This window comes from Gopherus flavomarginatus, chromosome 8 (genome assembly GCF_025201925.1).
Source record: "Gopherus flavomarginatus isolate rGopFla2 chromosome 8, rGopFla2.mat.asm, whole genome shotgun sequence".
NCBI lineage: Eukaryota > Metazoa > Chordata > Testudines > Testudinidae > Gopherus > Gopherus flavomarginatus.
Window position 1 is genome coordinate 50,759,260 of NC_066624.1, and position 20,289 is coordinate 50,779,548.

Genomic DNA, 20,289 nt, shown 5'->3' on the forward strand with positions numbered 1-20,289 from the left:
CTGGGCTCCTGAAGCCTCTGCCCCCCACCTAGTGCCCTATGGCTCATCCCTGACCCTTGCTGCTGCTCCTTGTGTAGAAGGTGAAAGAAGCGGAGGCAGCACAGGAGCCTTCTGGGGACGCAGATCATAGGCTTTGGGAGAGACACATTGTCTGAGACATCAGAGCGCTGTAAACCATGCAGCCACCCCGTCAATCAGGGGCCTGTTCCAGCCCTGAGTCTGGGTTACCACGATCCCTCCCGCAGAGCAGGGTGCCCACAGATTACAGCCTGAAAATAGACATGTGAGACTAACTCCTGTTATCTCTGACAGGACCTCTCCTAGACCAAGTGGCACCCCAAGCAAGAAGTGTTTTTGGTGCCCCCCCATGTTAAAATTTTGAATATCTTATTTTTCATGGCATTTGTAGCTCAGTTCATGATTTCAATGCACAATTTCGATGCATGATTTTCTCTGTCATATAAGATGATAAATTTGCGGGCTAGGTTCTGTAAACCTGTATTTATTAATGCCATATATAAGCAAACAAAACAAATGCATTTTCTTTAAACATATAGAAATTTTTTAATTTTAACGGTAACTGAAACGTACTAACATCTAGAAATGGAACTGTCACCAGCACATGGCTGGCCAGTATTAAGTAGTGTTACAGTAGGAGACAGCGTTAGGATGTTAACCCCAGGCCTTTAGCTGAAAGGTCGCTTCTCTCACCTTTCCCCCATGAACTGAAGCGCAGCATTAAAGAGATCCAAAGATTGGCCAATGGCATTTTCAAGTGCTAAAATAGCAAGTGATGTTGCTCTCTCATTGGCCATCAGCGACTGAAGATGTGGTTTAAGGAGCTGGAGCTTCAAGGCGAGGGTGGGTCTGTCTGCTGCCTTCCGTTGCACTGCTGGGCACCAAGTCCCTGGTGGCCAATATGTGAAGCTGGGAGAAGAAAGTGGGGTGGCAAGTGGTGGCAGGACTTTTTCCACCAGGATCTACCTGCCCAACTTCCTCCTCGTACTGCTGGGCCCCCGTCGCCTTCAGGTAACACAGGAACTAAGGCAGGAATAGAGTGAGGAAGCAAGTAAAGCCGAGCAAGGAAGGCAAAAGTGAATCTTGTTTTCATGGGTCGCTCGCAATGACATCCTTTTTCTGTGCCACAGCTGACAAAAACTTCCCAGACAGAAAAGTAATAGACCAAAAAGAAACCTAGCAGCTGCTGAAGTAGTTCGGTTGGGAGCGTGCTAGACTAACAGTCTCTTCTATTCCTCTTTGTGCCCAGGTGGTATGTTCTCGGAAAGTGCAGCATTGCCTTTAACTGCCACAAGTCCCTCATTTCAGGCTATGGAGCAGGAAAAGACAGCATGGGCTTCTGCACCGAGTTGGCCCACCTGATCTTTCATTCTTCTCTTGCTCTTTGTCAGCAAGGAGAAGAAGAAGAAGCTCTCCCTCAAGCTCCAGTCACACGGGCGAGGTAAGGATGACTTCCTGAGTGCCGGCCCCAGTCATCTGCTCTGCCAGCTGACCTATCGAAGGGCTGCCACCACTTTCTCTAGGTTTGTCCATCAGTCTGTGGCAGGGTGAGCAAAAACCAAGCAGATGGAGTTTCTGTAGTGTAGTGGTTTTCACGTTTGCCTAACATGCAAAAGGTCCCTGGTTCAGTAACATGTTGGTTTCCTTTTCCCAGATCCCCTTGCTGTTCAGGAAGGTGCTCCTCCTTCTCCTATTGGCCTGTCCCTGGGATAACTCCAACCCCTGCATGACAGAAGGTGCTGACAGCAGTGGAGAAAGCACCTTGGTGTCAGGCTGGAGAACCTAGAGGAGTTAGGCATGTTACCTTTCAGAGGCTTGTGGCTTGGCCTCCTCTGCCCTTGGAGATTGGCTGGTGGACGCCGGCTCTTCCTGCTGGCCTCCTTTGCATGACTTGCCAAAGGAGGAAGTGAGGCAGGAATGGGGCAAAAGAGGAAAGTCAAGCTGAGAAAGGCAGGGCAGAAACTAAGCACATCATTGTGGTTAAGTGGGGTTAGTAGATAACCATCATTCATTCTGCAAAGCAGGGGGAGGTGGCAGAATCCTGTGTGGGTCACTTTGGGAGCTGTACTGCCTGAGGTAAGCACCCCACTCCGACCACCTCCTGCACCCTTACCCCTGCTCCAGCACAGAGGCTCTCTGTGTCTTGAACAAGCACTGTCAAGGATTGGCCAAGAACTTCTGCTCTGTTTCTGTGAAAGAGACAAAAAAAGGGAGCCCAGAGGACAAGTTTAATTCACAAGCACAAACTGGCTGGCCAAGCCAGGATCTCTCAGTTACTCAGAAGGCTCTTCTGCCAGCTCTTCCCAAAGACCAGTCTCTGGAGGCTTTTGTGACATGATGTACCTCAAAATAGTCCCCTGTAGCTCACATATTCATCATTCATACATGACTGTGGTATCTCATACAAACCATTCCATGTAAGTTATCACATGAAAAGTCATGATCTGCTGAAATTGGTTATTCTATCCAAATACGTATAGCATGAGGGTGTATGAAGTTGTGCATTTTGCTGTATGGTTGTTACTGAAATATGCTCTAATTTTGCTAGTGACCCCTGCCAAGGAGGGAGTTCAACAACCATGAATCAGCAGAGGAATTGTAATTAAGGGATTTCCAATTCAATGACAGATGCCCAAACACAACACTGTGGGGACTGCTCAAGTCTATGAGTCAGTTGCACAAGACCACACCAGGAGGATTCCCCATCCTAGTGACTCAGCAGAGCCCTCCCGGACACGTCTAGGCAAGTGTCTTCTAGACACTTGAACGAAGGATATAAAATAGGAGACTGTGGCATCATGTTTTTGCCTTTCTCCTCCCCCACCTATGTTGGAAGCAGCAGGAATCCTGAGAAAATGAAGGGGGGAATTCTATGTCTTAAGGATGGTAACAACCAGTGGGGTGAGAAAAATGCTTGACCTAACTACTGCCTAGTGTAATAAGGTGTAAAGTTTACATTTTGCTGTGGTCATACAGTGCTTAGTGCTCTGCGTTGTGGCCCCAAGAGCCATGGATGCAAGTTGAGTTACGATGACCTTTTCCTTGTCTCCACATTTCTTAGGTGCCTCCTTCCAATGCTTGTCAGAAAAAACGACCGGTTTCTTTTGGAAGCATTTGCATTGCAAGGCAGAAGCAGTCTTCTCTGTTTCCTCAGAAGATTGACCAAAAGATGGGAAGAGCAGACACATTTGGCAAGGCACCACTGGGTGCTGCATCCCTAACTCCACTTTACCTGGCAGGTGAGTCAGCCAGCTTAGCCACGATGTCACTCACTGGGTTTTTTCTCCCAACTGCTCCATTTTTCATCAGTGACTATCAAAAGGAAGACGACATGACATCTCCGTGTGGACGTCCCCAGTGAATCACAAGGACATGTGGCGCAGGCTCTCGTGTTGCAGCTATTGCAGTCAAAGCAACCACCATGCTAATGCAGTCACAACAGCCTTTTCATCAACTCCAGGCTTGTGATTTGATTCTTTCCAATGCTTCCCTCCAAAGAAGCCTTTTCCTTAGGAAGCAATGACTTGGCTACCAAGGGAGGTCTCTTCTGTTTCCTAGAAAGACACAGGAAAATGTGAGCAGAGGAGACAAAAGCCGTACACCAAGGCACCACTGGGAGTTAAACCCAGGATCTCCTGTCTACTAGGCAGGTGCTTTAGCCAGCTAAGCCATGGTGCCTGCCTCAAGAAACTGTTTGCAACTGTTCCATTTGATGGTCCAAGACAACACCTGCAAATTCTAAAGGACAGATGTTCCACATTTCGCTCAGGACCTGCAGACCTTGAGGTGTCTGGCTCTCCGTGCACAGAAAGCCACAGCTGAGATGACTGAGGGCTTCTAACATGTGCTTCTCCCACCAGCCACTGTGATCATATAGCGGTTAGTGATCTGTGTTTCGACCGCAGCAACATCAGCTCAGTTCTCAGTCATGGTAACCTTTCCACCAGCTCTGAACTTCTCATTTGCCATTTTCCAAGTGTGGGAAGGTGTCTGTCCCCAGCCAAGCAGGAGAAAGATTAAGGCAGCCTTGCAGAGGCTGCACAGAACCCGGCCTATCAGGAAAGGGCTTATTGGGAGAGCCAATCAGGAGAACGCTTGCTGGAGCAGTCCATATATAAAGGGCTGCTCAGCACAGCAAGAGTTAGTCACTGCTTGGAGTTTGAGGAGGGAGGTTTGGCTGGGGAAGGGGAAGGGGAAGGGGAAGGGGAAGGGGAAGGAGAAGGGGAAGGGGAAGGGTGGGCACCATGATCAGAGTAGTGCTGGGTGGGTAAGGGGAGCCTGAGTGACCTTCTGGTTGAGTGCTGCCAGACTGAGGCCCTAATACAAAGGCAGAGGAAGATGCTGGGGCTGTGAGGAAGTGGTCCAGGGAAACAGATGCAGGGTTGGAGGTTCACCACTTTTGCCTCCGTAGCCACTGACACAGGTGGCTACACCCTGGACTGCAGCTGACCACTGAGGCAAGTGTCTGGGTAGAGAACAGCTGCCCCCGGGAAAGGGGGAGAGAACTGAGTGCGGCACAGCCAGAGGGCTGTGTCCATTTGAGGACACTGAAGTCCTGAGAGCGACATGGGTCCTAATGATAAAACAGATGCAGCCAGATGCCACTAGATGAAGGTGCACCGGTGAACCAGAACTAATTACCAGGATGGCCAGGAAGAGGCACCACATGCCGTATTACACCAAGACTTAGCTGCAAGGAAGGCTCTATCTGTCTTGAACAAGCACCTAGAAGGATTCTGCTGACATGTCTATTCTTTTTCTGAAAAGAGATATAAAAAAGGAGCCAACAAATACACTAGGTTCAGCAAGGAAGAACTGGCAGGCCAAGCCAGGCTCTCCTGGTTAGTAGGAAGGCTCTTCAGCCAGCTCTTCCCAAAGATAACTATCTAGAGATCTTTTAACAGCCACTGCAGATGCTGACCACAAAACTGGCAAAGAGATGCCAAAATAGATTTTGGTATCAGTGAGACTGACACTGGAATGCTGCCTCCAGTTTTGGTGTCCTAGGTTGAAAATGATGAGGTGAAATTGGAGCTGGGGCAGCAAAGAGCCACCAAATGTTCTGAGGGCTGGAGAAAAATGCCTTGTAGTGAGCTATTGAAAGAGCTCAGTCTGTTTAGCTTATCAAAAGAAGATTGAAAGATGATTTCACTGAAGTGTTGAAGGGCCTTAATGGAGAGAAAATATTGGGTGTTAGAGGGCTTTTTAAATGAGCAGAGAAAGGCATAACAAGACCCAACGGTTGGTGGGTAAAAAGAGACAAATTCATATTACAACTAAGGCAGAAATATTCAACAGCGAGGATGATTCACCACAGGAACAGGCTACCAAGGAAAGTGGTGATTTGCCATCTCCTGATGTCATTTAATGAAGACTAGATGCCTTTCTGGAATGTGTTTGCCCCCAAGGTAGCTCTTGTGTCATACAGGAGGCCTGTGATATGCAGGGGTTCAGATTAGAAGCTCTAATGATCTCTTCTGGCCATAAAGTCGACTAATTTCTGAAAAACTGAGTGTAGCATTGGCAGCAGCGACTGATATTTTCCTGTCTAGCCAGCTTACTTCCTAGAATGAACGCTCCTTGAGTGGGGTGATCCACAGGGAGTAGCTCAAACCTCGAAAGTGTCTGGCCAGTGGCAGGACATTAGCACAGCAAGGGAGGGGTGTGGCAGTGACATCACAAAGGCCTTTTCCAGCACCTCAGACTATTGGTCAAAGGTGGTGGGGAGGTGGTGACCTCACAGAGAGATACTGACATCATCCAGGCAGGACAGGGGCGAGGGGCCAGGGAAACCTCAGAGACCCTTGTGGCTTTGCTTCAGCAAATCTCCTCCAGGTCTCTCCTTGAGGACTGACAGATTATTCGGGTTCACGGATGTGAGCACCAGGAGGAACCTCTTTTGAGTTTTCTCCTTCCCTTGTAGTGATTTTACTAGAAAACAGCCATCCCTCTTTAGAAGGCAAGAGCCTCCTGGACGTCTGAAACCTGTTAAGTCTGATCCATCTGGTGAGAGTTGAATTCTAGACATGGAAAACACAAGCTTAAGGAGGCAGAATTTTATTCCACACCCAGGATTTTGTCCCTTAGAATCACTGGAGACATTAGGGTTTGTCCTTTTTGTTTCACCTTTCCCTTCATCCATCCATCCATCCCTCCCTCCATTCTCTTCGTCTCTTACTTCTTTTGTCCTTTCTCCTGTTCCCCTCCCAACACCAGGGTGTGTGTGTGTGTGTGTGTGTTGCGGAGGAGTGCTCTGCAGCTCCCACTGTGGGCGGTCCATCCAAAACTGTAGGGCTGAAATAGTGCTTGGACAGTGATCCCCACTGGTGACCTGGCCCATCCTTTGTGCTATCTGGTGAGAACCCTCAGGCTCCCCTCCTCAGGTTCTACCCTGATTGGCTGAGCAGGGGGTTATTGACAGGGAGGAGACTCAGGGATCTATTGGAGAGTGTCACTAGGATTAGGGCATAATATGAGGTGTCCTTTTACGTTTACTCAGAGCAGATTAACAGATAATAGAACAGCTGAAATAGTGTATTTGATTTGTATGTTTTTATTTTGAAACTATTAAGAGCAGCAACGACTCAGCTCAGACTGAAGCATCTTATTTAATGTTTGAGATCTAAGTGTCTCCTCTTTGTGTGCGACAAGATAATTTAACACAGTGTGACAGACAGGAGATGCTTTTGTTTTGCAACAAAATATTTTTGCAAAGAACTTTTATCCCACTTGTTATGATTTCGAGAAACAAACTGGTTTAGTCTTAATGGGATTTTCTGACAGAAACAGTTTGAATGATATTTCCCCACCATCTCGATTCCTGGGCTCTATCCCTGCCTCTGGGGGGTTTGTTGTCCATTAGAACAGGAGTCGGAACTGGTTGCTTTTCTTTCTGGCTCTGCCACTGCTTTGCTTTGTAGGCCCTTAGGTAAGTCATTTCCCTTCTCTGGACCTCAGGCTCCTCTCATCTGTCCAATGGGAACAGGGACAGTTCTTGAACTCTGGGTGGTTGTGAGCCTGAGTGAGATAAGGGGCATTAAAGCCCACTGTGAAGGAGAAAAGGGAACTTCTCAGTGACTGGGGCTCCTCTCTGTATGACCCCAATGAGGAAGGAAAGAGGTGGTGTGGGGGAGAAGACAGGCAGAAGGGGTCAAATGGGGCTAAACCAGAAATGAGGAGATTTTCTTCCTGTTACAATATCCTGGAATCTCATGGCTGAAAAGTTGCATCTTTAGTTAGGTATGAACCAGCAGTCTTTCAATTACAAGGCAAAGGTGTGAACCACAGAGACTGCTTCCCAGCTTTGCTTAAAAAGCAACTGCAGTGGTGCTACTGGTTAGTGCAAAAGGGACTACTGCTGGGGTTATGAGTTCAAGCCTTACCTTGAATACTGGTTTGTATTACCCCTGTAGCTTCCCCAACTGGTTTTGCCCAATTCACATGGAAAGTACCCTACTAGGAAAAGGGGAATAAGTTCTGAAATGTGGAAGTGGGTGCTCAGCTTGGAAATATCCACCCTCTGCTGCCATGAATTCCAGTAGATTGTTCACTGTCAGGGAAAATTGATCTATTAGCTGCCAGGAAAGGTGTCTGGGCACCATATCCCCCTGCTTCTTCCAGTGCACCCCTGGCTCGGTCACGGCTGTAGATTCTACATGCATTGAGTCTAACTTTTTTCTAAACCTTCTTAGCACAGCTGGTAGTGTCTCAGTCTCATACTCTGAAGGCTTTGAGTTCAAGCCTCTCAGAAGACAATCGTCTTCGCTCCCTGGTTCAATTTTTCTAAAGGAAATCAGAGAAAAGAGACTACAGAAGAGTGTTTTCTAGACACCTTCGCACCCATCTAACACACACACACACACACATAGAATCTTCTAAGGCATTAATTTTTCCTTCTCTATGGAGTTTGTATTCTCCATAGAGCAAAATATATCAAAAACATGCAAGTCTAAACCTAATACAATATGAAACTCAATACAGATAAAATCTCACCCTCAGAGATCTTCCAATAAGCTTCTTTTGCAGACTGGGCTTATTTCTAGTCTGGGCCCAATCTTTTCACCTGGCGTAATCCTTGTTCCAGCTCAGGTGGTAGCTAGGGGATTTCTTATGACTGCAACCACCTTTCTTCCATTCTATCCCCTTATATAACTTTGGTACAAGGCAGGAATCTTTTGTGTCTCTCCTGGGGAAGAGCCCCAGGTTTAAGATGGATTCCTGTACCAGGTGACATGCTCACATGTCCTGTGAGACCCCCAGCCTTCATTCTTCCTGGCCTGACTCATAGATGGTGCAGGACAGAGCCATCTACAATCAGTTGTCCTGGTTAATGGGAGACATCAAGAGTCTAAAATACTATTAATGGCCCACACTTTTCATCATTAGAACACGACCTCAGAGTTATATTTCATATTTCTAGTTTCAGATACAAGAATGATCGGTTCACACAAATACGATGCACACACACAGTAGATTATAAACTTTGTAATGCTACCTTACATGCATAAAGCATATTTCAGTTACATTATATTCACACTCATTAGCATATTTTAATGAAGACATATGGAATGCAACGTCATAGCAGGGAAGGGTTTTACTGCAGCACCTGGGAGCAGTTGAGTTTCATGTAGAGGCTGTTGTATGAGTTTCTCCAGGAACAGGTTTATCGTAAGCACACAGGGCCCTTAGCAAGTGCTCTTGATACAGGAATGGCCCAGACATGATAAAGTGATGGGAATTGCATTTTCCTTTTTAATTTTTGTATTTCCAGTGATTTCTGTTTGTGATTTCGTTTTGCTTTGTATAACTGTGTTTTCTCCTGGATTTGCTATTTGACTAAAAAAAGAATAAGGCCTCACTCAGGGCGCCGGATGGAGAAGTAGGCTGGGGCTAGGACTGCTAAAAGAGCGAAAGCATCAGGTTTTCTGTATTGTTTCCTTTCCTCATTTTCTGATATTTTTTTTTCTGTGTGAAATTTGCTCAGTTGGTAAAGCGTTTGACTTTTAAGCTGAAGGTCCAGGGTTCAAGTCTCTGGTCAGGTAGAAGGACAATTCCCCAAGATTTTCAGAAGGCATCTCTTGAGGGCTCTCTTTGACTTCAGTTTTTCCTTTTCAGAACTTGGCCTTTCCTAGGAAGGGCCCTTTACTGCTTCGGACTGAAGGTGCTACTTCCTCACCTGTCCACTGGCATTGCAGTATGGAGGAAGAAAGGCCTTTGGGCCTGCAACAAAGTGCTGTGTGCTGATTTTTTGAGCAAATGTAGGGCTGGCCAGAAAGGCATGTTCCCACTGGGTATTCCCTAACAGAAAAAATTGTCCCCACAGAGTCTTTCATGCCAGAAGTCAAACTGTCTTGATAGGTCCCCTGCTGGTCCCATGGTGTAAGGGCTAGTATTCAGAGCTATGAATCCTGAAATCAAAGTTCCAGCCCTTGTAGAATTGTGGGGTCCTTTCATTGCCAGCTAATTATTCTGGGATTTCCAAAGCTTCCTCTTGCTCTCTCCAATGACATGGTAGCCTGTCTCTTGCCTGCTAGTTGTTGTGACTCACACAAGAGGGCATGTTTGATCAGGAAGGAAGGCCCTCCCTTAGGCTCAGTCTGAATAGAGGTCAATTTAGCACTGCATGAGACAGGTCAATTTTAATTTGCTTTGTATAACTATGTTTTCTCCTGGATCTGATATTTAACTAAAAAAAGAAGAATGTCTCTGGGTGCCACATGGAGAAGCAAGATGGGCTTAGGGCTGCTAAAGAAGGAAGAGTAGCAAATTTTCTGCCCTCTTTTTCTTGACTAGTTTCTCTTCTGCACCAAACTTGCCCTTTTTTCTATGAGCCTGGCTAGCTCGGTTGGTAGCACATCAGGCTTTTAATCTGAGGGTCCAGGGTTCACATCCCTGGTCAGGTGAAAAGGGAGTATTTCCCTGTATGGTACTCTTCCAACAACTGAAAAATGCATCTCTTCAGGATGTTATTTCACAACAGTCTCTTTTCCTCCAGGACTTGGTCTTTCCTAGAAAGGGCCATGTACTGCCTAGGACGGAAGGGGCAACTTCCTCACATGGCCACTGGCCTCTCAGTCTGGACTAAGAAAGGCCTCTGGGAGTTGCAGCAAACTGTTACATGGCAACTTGGTGAGCAAATGCAGGGCTGCACCCGCAGGGTCATCCACACCAGAACTCAGCAGAGATCTGGGGGTTCCCTATTGGTCCCATGGTGTAAGAGCAGCCCTCAGGACTTTGAATCCTGCAATCTGAGTTGAAGTCTCAGTAGGATCGGAGGACAATTCCTGTGCGACCTAATCCTCCTAGGTCTTCCAAGGCTCTGTCTTGCTCTCTCAAATGATATGAAAGCCTGCCTTTTTCCTGCTAGCTGTTGTGACTTAAGCACAAGAGGGGATGTTTGATCCAGAAGGCTGGCCGTGCTTGGAGTCCTGTAGGTAGGGATGGGAGCTCCATTACCTCTGAGTCCTGAAGCTGGGCTGCAGCCTGGCCTAGGAGGCACCCTATTGGTTGACCAACTGGCCCAAAGTCACTTGGGCACTGTTGGTGTTCCCCAGGAATGCTGAAAGGCCTAAGGGAGGGAGGCTTAATACTCCTCCCTATCGGTCAGGGTGGAAGAGGAGGGCTGCAGAGTGGGCAGGTTGATGAGCTGGGCCTTCTAGCATTTAGTTGGGTACATGGTGAGGAATGCAAATTGGGAGAAGCAGTTGCTGGCCTGTGAGGAATGGCTCAGCCGGTGGCGTAAGTGGACCTTGTAATTACCTACAAAGCTGTGATGCTCAAGACCTATCTTTTGGCTACAGGGAACTTCCGCAGTCATGTATTTCCCCCTGCTCCACGAGTGCTGCTGAGGCTGAACATGACCTTCCAGTTCTTGTGGGGCAATAGGATGTCCCTACCTAGACAGGAGACGTGTGGCTTTTCTGCCATATTAGAAGAGAGGTTGAGCCTGGTGGGCTTTGAAGTCTTTTATGGATTTACTTTTTTGTTTTTACATTTTCAGTAGGTGGCTCCCAAGCAAGAGTTGACTCACCTGATCTTTCTTTCTTCTCCTGCTCTTTCTCAGCAAGGGGAAGAAAAAGAAGCTCTCCTTCAAGCTGGAGTCAGAAGGATAACATAAGGAAGACTTCCTGAGTTCCAGCTCCAGTCCGTTGCTCTGCCAGCTGACTCATCAAAGGGCTGCCATCACTTTCTCCAGGTTCACCCATAGGTGTGTTCAGAATGGAAAGGGGTAACTAGTGGTGTTCCCCAATGGTGAATCCTAGGACCAATCTTATTCAACTTAGTCATAAATGATCTCGAAAAAGGGGTAAACAGTGAGGTGGCAAAGTTTGCAGATGACACTAAACTGCTCAAGATAGTTAAGACCAACGCAGACTGTGAAAGAATTTCAGAAAGACCTCACAAAGCTAAGTGATTGAGCAAAAAAATGGCAAATGAGATGTAATGTGGATAAATGTAAAGTAATGCACATTGGGAAAAATAACCCCAACTATACATACAATATGATGGGGGCTAATTTAGTTATGGTTAATCAGGAAAGATATCTTGGAGTCGTCGTGAATAGTTCTCTGAAGACGACCATGCAGTGTTCAGCAGCAGTCAAAAAAGCAAACAGGATGTTAGGAATCATTTAAAAAGGGATAGAGAATAAGACAGAGAATATTTGCCCTTATATAAATTCATGGTACACCCACATCGTGAATACTGCATATAGATGTGGTCTCCTCATTTCAAAAAAGATATATTGGCACTAGAAAAGGTTCAGAGAAGGGCAACTAAAATGATTAGGGTTTGGAATGGGTCCCATATGAGGAGAGATTAAAGAGACTAGGACTTTTCATTTTGGAAAAGAGGAGACTAAGGGGGGATATGATAAAGGTACATGAAATCATGAACGATGAGGAGAAAGTAAATAAGGAAAAATTATTTACTTGTTCCCATAATATAAGAACTAGGGGCCACCAAATGAAATTAATGCACAGCAAGTTTTAAACAAATAAAAGGAAGTTCTTCTTCACACAGTGCACAGTCAACATGTTGAACTCCTTGCCTGAGGAGGTTGTGAAGGCTAGGACTATAAGAGGGTTAAAAAGAAAACTAGATAAATTAATGGAGGTTTAGTCCATGAATGGCTATTAGCCAGGATGGGTAAGAAATGGTATCCCTTGCTTCTGTTTGTCAGAGGATGGAGTTGGATGGCAGGAGAGAGATCACTTGATCATTGCCTGTTAGGTTCACGCCCTCTGGGGCACCTGGCATTGGCCACTGTTGGCAGACAGGACACTGGGCTGGATGGACCTTTGGTCTGACCCAGTATAGCCATTCTTATACTCTTATGAAGGGAGGGGCAAAGCTGTTTAACGCAGTTTCTGTAGTGTGGTGGTTATCATGTTTGCCTAACATGCAAAAGGTCGCTGGTTCAAAACCAGCCAGAAACAAAAATGCTCACTTTTCCCAACTTCCGTGACTGTCTAGCAAAGTTTCTACTGCTGCCACTGGCACGTACCTGTGATAAACTCAACCCCTGAAGGACAGAGGGTGGTGAAATGAGCTGAGAAAAAGCCTTGGCATCAGCAGGGGAAAGCTAGAGGATCTGGGCCAGTTACCTTTTGGAGCCTTGTGGCTTGGTCTCCTCTGCCCTGGGAGGTTAGCTGGTGGAGGCCGGCTCTTCCTGCTGGCCTCCTTTGTGTGACTTGCCAAAGGAGGAAGTGAGGCAAGAATGGGGCAAAAGAGGAAAGTCGAGCTGAGGAAGGCAGGGCAGAAGCTAAGCGCCTCAGTGTGGCTAAGTGGGGTTAGTAGAGCATCACCCTTCATTCTGCAAAGTCTGGGGAGATGCGGTTGGCTGCTGGGAGGTATAATCCTGTGCTTGCCTCTTGGCTTCCCAGGGGTGGCTACTTGCAATCCAGGAGAGGAAGGATGGGTTCTGGGTGGAAGGAAGACAAGCAAATCTCTGGGAGGAAATTTGGGTGCGGGGTGCGGGCTTTCTGCTCGGGAGTTGGGGTGCAGGAGGGGTGGTGTTTACCCCGGGCACTGCAACTCCCAAAGTGACCGGTACACACAACCCTACGACAGCAGCTCCCAGGTCAGCGGGGACAGTGAGTCTCCATGTGCTGCTGCCTGCAGGCGCGGCCCCCAGAGCTCCCATTGGCTGCAGTTCCTGGCCAATGGGAGCTGTGGAGTTGGTTCTCGGGGCAGAGGCAGCACATGGAGACACTCCCCCCCCCCCAGGGGATGCTGGGACATGCCAGACACTTCTGGGAGTGGCACAGAGGGACGGAGGCAGAGTGGGCAGGGAGCCACCTTAGTGCTGCTGGCACATCTTTGCACACCCATTGGGGGAGGGGCAGAGGGCCTCCATGCGCTGCCTGGAGTAGGGGCAGAGCAGAGAGCTGCCTCCCCTCCCGGGTCTATTACAGGAGTGGGTGAGTGGGCTCTTTTGGCCCGGAAGTTGCAGCAGGTCAGACTAGATGATCAGACTGGTCCTTTCTTACCTTAAATGCTCTGAGTCTAAAAGGGAGAGGGAAGTAAGGGAAAAAAAACCCCAAACATTGTAATTCCAGGGTGACTCCAACTGCTCACAGTATAGTCCTGCCCCTTTATTCCTCACCTGGGTGTTTAATGATCTGCAGGACATGGATTCTCTCATTCCATTGATAAACTGATACAATGTGACTGAAATTAAAATAGTACCTCAGTGTGGTGGCTGGGAATTGAATCCAGGTCAACTGCTTGGAAGGCAGCTATGCTCACCACTATACCACCAACACATCTGGTGAAATTATTGCTTATGCTTGCCCAATGAGGCTAGGCCAGAATTGAGGCATTTTCCTGCCTGTTAAAATGTACTGGATTCTCTTTACAAGAAAGCCAAGCACCTCTATCTTCACCTGGGTTTGAATAATCAGCCATTCAAATAGCCACCAACTTTGTTAATCACAGACACAGGTAACTGCCTACTTCCCAAGCTTGTCTGAGCAGCACCTGTAGGGATACAACTGGCTAGTGAGGGAGGTGCACTGCTGGGGTTATGAGTTCAGGCCTCACCCAACGCACTGGGTTTTCATTAGCCACGGAGCTTCCCCCATTGCCTTGTCTCATTCACATGGAAAGTGCCACACGAGAGTGATGAGAGTAAATTCTAAACTCTGAAATGCGGCGGTGGCCCAGAGATTGGAATAAGGGGTTTGAAGAGAAAAAGCTCTGAGTATAAAACCAGACAGTCTCCAGGGGCTGGTACGGTATAACGCCTCAACAGGGAGCAGTGGGGTGGGGGTTTCACTCCCTCTGTGAAATATCCTGAGAGGTATTTGAAGATGAAGATAACACCGTGGCTAACAGGTTACTGGCACGTCCTGGGTTAAAGAAAGGAAGGGACTTGAGTTAATAGTCTGAAGATTTGTGTTACCATCACTGTCTGACCCCCCTTCAGCTCAGAGCAGATTTGTACGTTGCTGTGTGGAACGCACAGACTCCTGCAGAACAGGGGCAGCTGTTTCCAAGGAAGAGAGCCTGGCACTTAGGAGACTTTCTACACTTGCTGTTTTGAAGCAATTCAATAAAATAACGGTGGAGCTACAATATCCGGTCCAAAATTTGAGCCCCCTGCTGCAAAAATGCTATTTTAGGATCTAAACAGGAGGCTTTCAGTGCTAACACACCTGACCAGAGAGTTGGGGACGTAACAGCTGCTGACTCTGAGGGTCCTGGGCTAAATCCACTTGCAGGTGGAAGCGTTTTGATTTATTTGATTGAAAATGAGCACCAGCTACCAGGGGAGAAGCCCTGTGAGTCGCTGCCACTGGGAAAGGGCAGGGGAGAGGGAGCAAGAGGAGAAAGACAGAGACATTGGAGAAGAGAAATTGTGGGGAGAAGGAGAGAACAGAGATATAATAAATGATTGAAGCAGAACAGGTGTCCCAACTTGATCCTGCTCATCACAGGTGTTCAGAGAGACAGGTAGTTGCAGGTTTTCCAGTGTCAAGTCTGAACTTTGATTCTAACAATTTGAGTTCAAATATCAAGGGGATCTCCACAGACCTGATCTCTTCTCCCCTCCCCTTTTAGTATTAATTTTTATTTTGACGTGTTTGGCTTAACAGTGATCTTCTCTTTCCCCACCTGTATTGCAATTTGGGGATTATTTTTATTTTGCCTCCCTTTTGTTCATGTCATTATAATTGTAACTGCAAAGGAATGTGCAGGAGCAAAAACTGACTCAAAACTTTATTTCCCCATCATATCGGAACATCATACAAACAGCTCACACAGCTGGAAGCATAACATGGTAGGCCAGGAATGGGAGATGCAAGTTTCCAAATGTTCTGTCTGTCTCAGATGGCACATTTCAGCCCCTTGTATGCCTCTATCCTGTATGACCTGCTGGGCTTTGAGACATTCATTGTCTCATTCTTTTGATAATGTGATTGTAATACAATGTGACTGAAATTAAACCACTTCCAGAAGAGGAAAAGCCATTATTACATCGGCTTGGAATCAAACCTACATCAACTGCTTGAAAGGCACCTATGCTCACCAGTATACCACCAATGCATCTGATAAAAGTAGCTTTCCTACAGGCTCTGTGTGCTGGCAAAGGGGGTGACACCTGACCACAGAGTTAGTGAGCAGGGTGGATGGGCTGTAAGCTGCCTGACAGCTGAGAGCAGAGTTAGAATCCCAGAGTGACTGAAAGGGGCAAAGGTGAAAACAGAGCTCATTGGGAGCTGGCCCCACCCACAGGAGAGGGGAACTGAAGGTCAACTTCACTCACAGAAAAATCTTCGCTGAGAAGGAAGGGGACAGCTTGTTTTAAAGACCAGGTTTGTGTTTGTTCCTGCTACATACGGAGGGGCTGGGTAGTGCTGATTCCAGCCCCCAGACTCTAGGAGGATAAGGAACAAATTCAGGTTGCCAGTGACCTGCAGGAGGAAGATGACCTTTTGACAGTGACAGATGCCTCATCCTAAAGGCCTTTGTCTGCCCCCTTATAGTGACTGTTTGGTACCGGAATGCAATGCAGCCACCACTCCTGGGTCTCTCCTGAGGAAATAATGTTTCTGTGCAAAACACCAAAGCTTTTAACAGAAAGGAAGAAAAGGAGATGGCAACCCAATGGGCCTTGCACATAAGGAATGCAACACAAGATGCTTCTCCCATGTGCATTGACTTTTAATCTTGGTTGCAGTGGTTTTGTATCTATGTTGGTCCCAGGGGTCCTCTGGGGGGCGCCTGACATTGGTGATTTTCAGAAGACTGGACAGTGGGCTAGATGAACTGGTCTGACTCAGTATGGCTGTTCTTATGTTCTAACTGCTGTTTATGAAAGAAACGACCTTTCAGGCTACACAGAACTGGAGCAGGGTGCTGGGTTAGCTCCAAAGCTTGTCTCTTTCACCAACAGAGGTTGGTCCTTGATAAGCTCTTACCCTCACCCACCTTGTCTCTCTTGGACTCTGAAAAGTGTTTTCTCTCCACTCCCTTTGCAGAGAAGTTAAGTTTCCCTTTGGGCAACTATCAGGCTGAAGCAATTGTATTGACTGTGACATTAGAATTGAAGATTTAATATTATAAATAAATGAGTCTAAACCTGAGGTTCTAGTTTTCACATTGGTTTTTCTAACTCAGTTCCCAATTCTGTTCTAGAAAGGCCTCCGGGATGCCTGCTCAGCCCAGCAAAAGTGGCCAGGAGAAAGCCCATAATGCTGCTCTTTCAGGTGGTTGAAGGCTGCTATCAAATCCCCCCTCACTCAGTCAGTACCCAGTCTGTGGCAGTGCATAGGATTCTTCCACCCTAAGAGCAGGACTCTGCACTTCTCCTTGTTTAACCTCCACAGATTTCTTTTGGCCCAATCCTCCAATTTGTCTAGGTCACTCTGGACCCAAACCCTGTCCTCCAGTGCTTGGATTCTTTACATGCTTTCACAGAGCGAAGAGCATATGTTCCATGATTTCATAGGGCAGAGTTCTGTGCTATCGGGAGCTTTCCCTGTGTGAATTTGACAGGCGAATCAGCATAGAGAGACATTGTGACCTTTCTCAGGGTACTGAGGACTGTGAGTCTCCTTGTTGCCACTTGCCACAAGGAAGAGGGAGTTTTGCATTTGGCAGCTGGATGTTAGTGACCAAACTCACCAGCCTGCTGGAACTCAAGGACCCTCCTCTGAGCTACAGCAGCCACCCTAACCCTTGAGTTCCTTCAGTGTGTCCCCCTCTGGGGTCCAGCCTGGATCACCAGATCCTCGGTGAAATCCTAGATCCTCTCTTCCCAAAGTATTCCAGGTTACTAATTTTACTGTGGACCATTGCTACGGTATCTCACACAGCACTTGAGTATCGTTATTGAACAAGCAAAAAAAATTATTTCACAACGGATAGATATTTAAACAAACAAATGTGAGCGATGGAAACCAACCGTTACCAACTAAACAAAGGCAGAAAATGATAGAAGAGAAAGGCCAGCACAAAAAACAGAGAGAGGAACAATAAGATACTAAAAGGACAATGGTTGGAACTCTCCATTTCTCTCCGTTTTTGTATTGATGGGTACTAAAGCTGTAGCAACAGTTGAGGAACCAGAGTAAATTAAATCAAATTAACTTTTCAAGATTAGCCATCATTTCCTGTATGACTAACAAAACACAAAAACAAGACAACTTTCAGTTTTCCAAAATAATTCAGATTATCACACAGTCTCTTACTCTTTAATCAATAACTTCACCTATAATTTCATTTTAATTGGTAACAAGAACATATTGTGGCAGAGCTCTGACCTTGCTCTCGTGGGTCCTGCACTTCTAGGCAGTTTATGCTAGCCTCAGTGGCTCACTGTGACCCTCCACATAGCCCTTCTCTCTCTAGGGCCAGGGTTACAGTCTACTGAGCCCTTTTCATCATAGGCCTGCAAGGAGGTTGGTGAGAGAACTCCCACAGTCTCTGTTCAGCCGCCTGTCCTGACAGGGGCCTGATTTCCCCTCCCAGTAGATGTTCCTGTAATGGTGGGTTGGAGGGAACCCGGGCCCGCCCTCTACTCTGGGTTCTGGCCCAGGGACCCTAATGGTAGCAGTTGTTGGCAGCCAATCTTTCACTGCCAGAGTTGCTACATTTCCCTGGGCCACTTCCCCACAGCTCTCCTGCTTCTCCCTTCTTCACCCTTACCTTAGGGCTTCTTCAACGATGGTCTGAGGGTGTCTTCAGTAACTAGCCCTTCAGCCGCACTTCCTCGCCTCTGGCTCCCAGACTCTTCCCTGTCTGATTGGAGTGAGCCCTTTTGATAGTATCAGCAGGGCCTTAATTAGAGTCAGGTGGTCACATTAACTGAATGGCCTCACCTGACTCTTTGCAGGTTAATTAGAGTCAGGTGTTCTCATGAGCCTGGAGCAGCCCCTTCTCTGCTCAGTCAGGGAACAGAAAACTGTTAATCCAGTGGCCAGTTTATCTGCTTTCTGCTATTCTGCTGTACCAGCTGGCCTGGGTCTATCACAATATTCAAAGATCACAAATTCTTGTCGTATGTGCTAGTTTTCTTTTAATCCCCATTGACAACAACTGACCCCTGGTTCTTATTGTGGTTTGCCCCAACCACTTCTGTGAGTTCATATATCTCAGGATTTCTGCCATATGTGTTGGTAGAAGGGGTCTTCTATGTCGGAATGTTTGCATCATGGAGAAAAATACCTCTCTTTTCATGGTATTTAATCTTTCAAAGCAGGAGAAGGTAGAGAAGTACTGTAAATGCATAAAGCACAAGGGAAACCTCTCTGGTCTACACAAAAGACATTTATCAGGATAACTATATTGCTTAGGGGTGTGAAAAATCCACACAACTGAGCAACGTAGTTACACAGCCCTAACCCCCTGTGTAGATAGTGCTACATGAGCAGGAGAGCTTCTCCTGCCAACAAAGCCACCACTGCTTGCTGGGGTTGCACTAATCAAGTCCGATGGGAGAAATCTCTCCCATTGGCTTAGAACATCTGTAATAGCAGTGCTACAGCAGCGCAGCTACATTGGTGCAACTGTGCCAACATCAATTTAATTGTGTAGCCACAGCGTCAGACACAAAACCATAGTATCAGGACTCAACATGCGGAAATCTGAAATCGGAGGCTGACAAATTCCTTGCCTCATTGGTTACCATCATTTCTACAGCCTGAAAGTCCTTGTTACCCAACCAGGCAGCCAGTTTGGGATCCACAGGGAAGGAATGTCCTATGAAGCACTCCTAGTTTGCATGCAAACAGTGAAGGATGACTGTTCTCAGTCTAACCCTGGCGTACTTGGGAAGTGTAATCATGGACACTGAAGTAGGAAGTGGAGTTGTACAAACAATTTTCCTTGGGTCACCATAGCTTCCTTTACTGGGGTGGATACCAAGAACTGGGTGCGGACTCTTTCAACCTCAGCTCTTTCCAAATCCTTGGTCTTGGATAGGGATAAGTTACACTTATCTGAAGTAGAATATTTTACAAAACCACTTAAAATCTCAGCGGTGTTAATGAGGAATGGCTTCCTGAAACATGCCCAGCTTTTCTTTAATTCAGTGGCACAGGTCCAGGGAAGGAACTGGATACAGGCCTGGATCAGAATCTTCGTTAGTTACCAGAACTGGAGATTCTATTAGAAAATGGGCATTTTTCTGAAGATATTACATTTTCAACACTGGTTTTTTATACACATCTTTAGAACCTACAAAGGATAAATTCGACAAAAAATCCACTTCTATTTCCTCAATATCTGTGTCATGAATGGCTGCATTTCCCATAGCATAGGATTAGCTACGAGAGATCTTCTGTAGGGCCTGGGTTACAAACACTTTGGGACCCAAACACATGAGCATTTTGCCCAGTTCAAAACCACTTACCATGGAATTCTCTTCCCAGATCATTGGAGACAATATTACCTTAAACAACTGAAATACACTGTGATCATATGAACTTCCTTCAGTTAGTTGGGGTTGTGCTGTTGTTCACCATTTCTGAGTGGAGATTTTAAATCACTGCTGTTTCTTTGTTAGCCTGTCCAGTAAATTAGAGAGTTCTCTCCTGTTGATAGAACTGCACTTCAACTTTCTCCATGTCATCATGGAGGGATGGGAAAAAAGCAAAGCTGAAATCATAAATGAGGATTTTAGCAAAGGGTCATTGTCTTAAATTCTTCAATAAATCTGAGCTACATCCTATCAAACTGAAATAATATCCAATTGGGTGACCAAACACAGCCTTCAGGAAAGATAGAAACCCATATCACAGAGAGAAAATACATTACAAAGAAAGT

At 46.6% G+C, this 20,289-nt stretch overlaps 1 pseudogene; it reads right to left on the bottom strand.

Moving 5' to 3' along the window:
- The window catches only part of LOC127056902 (zinc finger protein 345-like), a 65,193-nt pseudogene that overhangs the window by 43,033 nt on the left and 1,871 nt on the right, over positions 1-20,289 (bottom strand).